This window comes from Chiloscyllium punctatum, chromosome 29 (assembly GCF_047496795.1).
Source record: "Chiloscyllium punctatum isolate Juve2018m chromosome 29, sChiPun1.3, whole genome shotgun sequence".
NCBI classification, from domain to species: domain Eukaryota; kingdom Metazoa; phylum Chordata; class Chondrichthyes; order Orectolobiformes; family Hemiscylliidae; genus Chiloscyllium; species Chiloscyllium punctatum.
The window spans coordinates 7,025,008-7,030,590 of NC_092767.1; the positions used below are offsets into that span (position 1 = coordinate 7,025,008).

At 43.0% G+C, this 5,583-nt stretch overlaps 1 non-coding gene across 1 annotated transcript; it reads right to left on the reverse strand.

The window, feature by feature from the left end:
• Window positions 1-4,811: 4,811 nt before the first annotated feature.
• trnas-uga (transfer RNA serine (anticodon UGA)) lies at window positions 4,812-4,893 on the reverse strand. The gene has a single exon. It is a non-coding gene; the product is annotated as a tRNA-Ser (tRNA).
• Window positions 4,894-5,583: the final 690 nt, after the last annotated feature.

The following is a 5,583-nucleotide window of genomic DNA, read 5'->3' on the forward strand; positions in this document are numbered from 1 at the left end:
GGAGTACTGTGTCCAGTTTTGGTCCCCACACCTCAGGAAGGACATACCGGCACTGGAACGTGTCCAGCGGAGATTCACACGGCTGATCCCTGGAATGACAGGTCTAGCATATGAGGTACGGCTGAGGATACTGGGATTGTATTCGTTGGAGTTTAGAAGATTAAGGGGAGACTTAATAGAGACGTACAAAATAATACATGGCTTGGAAAAGGTGGATGCTAGGAAATTGTTTCCGTTCGACGAGGAGACTAGGACCCGTGGACACAGCCTTAGAATTAGAGGGGGTCATTTCAGAACAGAAATGCGGAGACATTTCTTCAGCCAGAGAGTAGTGGGCCTGTGGAATTCATTGCCATGGAGTGCAGTAGAAGCCGGGACGCTAAATGCCTTCAAGGCCGAGATTGATAGATTCTTGTTGTCTAGAGGAATTAAGGGCGACGGGGAGAACGCTGGTAAGTGGAGCTGAAATGCGCATCAGCCATGATTGAATGGCGGAGTGGACTCGATGGGCCGAATGGTCTTACTTCCACTCCTATGTCTTATGGTCTTATTTCCTTTTAGTTTCCGTTATTTAGCAGTCAGGCCGAATGGAGAATTGTTTCTTTCAGTGTCTGCCTCAATATGTGTCTTTGTTTTTTTTATATTTGTCTCTGTATCCTCCTGGGCCTTTTTCACATTCTCCGACTCTCTGGCTGTCCATATCCCTCATTTCCCATTTCTGCTCTTGAAAAGCCTGACATTCAGAGACAGTTTGAGATTCGAACTGCTGAGAGGCTTTCTGACGCCTGGCTGGAGTCGGTCGAAGTAGTCTCACATTCTCTGGATCATGCGTCTGTCACTTCGACCTGAGGCAAGGAGACATTTCTTCCTCAAAATCTAAAGACTCTTTTCGAAGTTAAAGTTGAATTCCTTATCCAACAGAAAAAGAAAGTAATTACATGATAGCTGAAGAAGAACAACGATGCATTTACTGTTGGTGCACAACGAATGAATGGTGACAGCAGAGAATGAGGGTGATCATGTCGTGGTGTCAGTGCCATTACCACAACATTTCCCGGGAATGCTGCAGTGTCTCCTGCCCCACCACTTAATTTCCACAAAACTGGGAATGAAGGAATGAGAATAAGAGGATGAGAAGCAGAAGTGCTTGTGGAACGGCGGGAAGAATCTCCAGGTTAAAATACTAGTTAAAAAGAGCAACCTACACTACTGGATGTAAACCAGGAAAATGAAGCCGGAACACGAAATCAGAATGTACAGCAATTCAAACAGGACACTGAGTTTCTCGATCAGCAACACAATACTTGCGAGTAATAACGAGCTTTCAATACAATGAGCAGGCACCAGTGTGATGGGAGCTGCTTTCACCAGCTAAGCCATGGCGCCATGTTAAGAGCCAGATTTCTCGTCCATATGTGCAATGCCTGAACCACTTGATCACAGGAATTCGAAAACGCGTTTTCTGTATTAATGTTGCTCAGTATGAATGGCAATCAAACTCTGCTTGTGCAAAAACAGACATTTCAATGCTGAGCATGCCCCACTATAAAGGCACAGAAAAAGACAGTATCCTCTTGCATTGGCATCCAACAGATATTTTCGTCTGTTTAAACTGACAGAATAAAGAGGATGTGCTCATCTCCTCTCGCGTCTCATTAACCACGTTAATACACACACAGGGATTTTCAAACCAAGATGAACAGGCTCATTGTTGTGAATTGACAGCAGTGGTGTGTGAGTCATTGCGAACAGTGAGCAATAAATGCTGAACCAATAGCACTGACACTGAGCCTTGCACCATCAGCTCCACACTCACATCTTGTGTCATGTCTCCTAGGCATCAGTGCATTTGACTTTAATTATTCTACCCTGCACCTCTCCTCAATTTATTCCCGACCGCTTGCAGTGTCGAATTACAACATGCAATTAGTTTGGAGGGACTGACAAGAAACCACTAGAGATGGAGTTCCAGGATTGCGGAGAGCAGACAGACCCCAAACTGCTAACGTAACTCACCCAGGGAAGAGCAGATGGACCCCACTCTGTCAATGTAACTCAACCAGGGGACGGAAGTCTGACATCACACGATCAATGTGACTCAATGAGGAAATTATGGCCTGACCGCACTCTGTTAATGTAACTCACCCAGGGAAGAGTAGACTGACGCCACTCTGTCAATGTTAGTCTTCCAGGGAAGAGCAGACGGACCCAACACTTTATATGTAACTCACCCAGCAAATGGCAGACTGACACCACTCAGAGAAGAGCAGGCTGTACCCATTCTGTCTCTGTCACTCATCCAGGAAAGAGCAGGCTGATCTGATTCTGTCAATGAAACACAAGCTGGGAGACGAGCCTGACCCCACTCTGTCAAAGTAACTCACTCAGAGAAGAGAAGACTTTTTCCATTCTGTCTATGTGAATCATCCAGCGAAGACAGTGATCAAACCATACTTGCTGTTAAACTCAGACAGAGAAGAGCAGACTCTCACGATTCTGAGAAAGTAACACGCCCGTGGAGGAGCAGACAGACACCACTCTCTTAACGTAGCTCACCCAGGGAAGAACAGACTGAGTGCACTCTGTGATATTACTCACTTAGAAAGGAGCAGACTGACCCCATTCTGTTAATATGACTCTCCCAGGGAAGAGCAGACGAAGGCCAATCTGTCTATGTGACTCAACCAGGGAAGAGCAATCTGACCTCACGCGATCACTTTAACACAACTAGGAAATTGCAGACTGACGCCACTCTGTCAATGCAACTCACCCAGGGAAGAGCAGACCGATCCCACACTGTCCAAATAACTCACTCCGTGAAAAGGAGACTGACGCCACTCTGTCCATGTAACTCGAACAGGAAAGAGTAGACTGATGCCACTCAGTCAGTGATACTCACCGAGGGAAGGGCAGACTGACCCCACACTCTCAGTGTAACTCAGCAGACTGATCCCACATTCTGATATTCTGCATTCATCCTGGTTTTTACCTAATCATATTTCTGACTTTACAAACTACGTCATAACAGGTTGACAACTGCAGAATGAGCTTTGTTCCGTTCCCCACTGATGTTTGCAGTATTCATTCAGCATATTCGAGTAGGACTTGATGCGCTTGAGGGTGGTGTATTCGCGGCATTATGGCTTTTCTTTTCGTTTTCGGTCTACTATTACGAGTTCATTGCGCAGACTTCTGAAGAAGACTTTTTGGAGTCGAAATGGTAACTGTGTTTTCTCTTGAAAGACAGACGTAGCTTTATTTCTGTTCTCTTATAAATTGATCTTCTTCTGATCTTTGCAAGTGAAATAGGGTGCATTACTATTGCTCGGTTTTAGTTTCAAAATCAAGAGAAACATGAAGGAGACAATATCAAAGAACACAAAGTTCTGATTTGTTAAGAGAATTTTTGCAGCAATGGTGGACATGAAGGTCAAATTAAGATAACGGTTCAAGAACATTTAGTCTGGAAGTAATATGTGACTTTAATTCCAAATATATGTTTCCGTTCTTCCAGTACATCTTTTTGACTCCCAGAAAACATTGATTGTTTTCTGTATTCACTTTGTTTCACGATATCCGTCTTCTGGTCGACCAGAGACAACTTCAATTTGCGTCAGCATTGAATAAGATTTCGCTCTTTCTTTCGAGAAGCCATCCTATGCATTACGTAACATTTATCATGCTGATGGCTAAGAAGTTCAAAATGAATTACGGTTTATGGATCGTGAGCAAGAATGAAGTGATCCACTTGCGAACAGATGTCACCACGCCCTATTCCTACATTGGGCCTGAACGGTCCAATGGCAGAGTCTGCAGAAAGGAAATGTCTAAGGGAACTAGTCCTTTGTTCAGTTTGATTTGATACCAATGGTAGTGCTGTGCTGGGGCAGAAATGTGTCAACATCTCTGAAGTTAGAGTCAAAATTTAAGTCACATCTACTCCATGGAGTGTCCTCTCATATCGGAACATGCTGACATGAAAACATCTAGCACTGATAGCAAAGGTTTTTTCATTAAATCGGGAGTCTGTTTAACTGAGCAATTCAGACAGCCAAGATGAATAATTGGCACTTGGTTCTTCAAGCTGAGCTCTCCACACCAACTGCTCCAACGGAGGTCGTGGATAAGATCCCCATCGATTATTTTGGTCAATTTTAGTCTCAGCAACAACCTATTTTTCTGAACAATACTACACCACAAACAGAGGGCTAAGTCTGATTTTCATCGTTAATTTTCAATTTCAGTTCTGAATGCACAGTTTCTTACGAATGTGGACAGCAGAAGACTGTTAACATTCCATTTCTCATATATCCAGAAAATTCTACTCCGCTGATAACGCCTTGCCTTATCACACCTCAAGCCAGGAACCTGGACCAGTCGAGTTCCTTTCCACACATCGAGTTGTTTTTTCTAATTCATTGACTGCTGACATAATAGATAATTGCCCTTGAGAGTCAGCTGTAAATTAGGTTGAACTTTCTCAGCTTGACTTTCAACTGATCCTAAAAAAAACTCATCACCTGCAGGTAAATGTATTGCATTGCTTCTTGTTTTGCTTAATTTCACCCCCCCCCCCAACGCCTCCCGCCTCCCGAACATCCAAATTTCACGATAGTTCGACAAATGTTTGGAAACTGATTCGTGTTGGAAGTTGATGGCTTTTTGTGTCTCGACATATAATTTATTCAATTAGACATCTTGAAGTTACTTCGGATCTTCACAGTTGAAAATTTACTTTCGATTGAATGCAAAGCTCAAGCTCCACGAAATCCAAGTTCTGCAAAGGAATTAATTACTTTTAAAAGAGTCAACGCTGTGAGCAGGATTCGAACCTGCGCAGGAAGACCCCACTGGATTTCAATTCCAACGCCTTATCCTCTCGGCCATCACAGCTGCATCCACATTACCAATTTTCATAGTAAAAGAACTGAATTCATGAAATACGAAATTTGTTTGAAGAATAAATTGTCAAGACCCAAAGATTTCGCCAAATCCTTTGCAAAGACCCAGACGAACGTTACCTTAGCAGATTGACAGGCTTTCACCGCAAACTAGATCCTGACACAGCTGAAGTTGTGGAAATGATTCTTCATTGAATTATAGAGTCACGGATGTACACCACACGAAGTGAGGATCATTGTCTCACTGCGTCCGATCGATTTTGACTCAATTGCTCGTCATCTGGTGCCGAAGTAGATATGCTGTTGTGTTTTAATATTCATCGAAATATAGTATTAGAAATATTGATGCTAAGTCCATAAACACTAGCTACATTCGTAAAAAAAAAATCGGAATTAGAAAGAATGCAGAACCAATTTACAGAAATGGATCCAGCAACTAATCCGTAAGTTCTGACATCAGGTAATGAACTTGTGAGCACAAGAGAGGAATATTGACCGAAGATTTGGAACTTGAAATCGTCTTGACGGAATTATTTGAAAAGTTTTTGCGATTGTTCTAGAGTCATCAAGTTCTTGAACAATACAACATGGAAAGTGGCCCTTCTTTCCAACTTGACCATGGTGGACAGTTATCCCAAATTAATAGGTCCCATTTGCCAACATTTGGCCCACAACCCTCTAA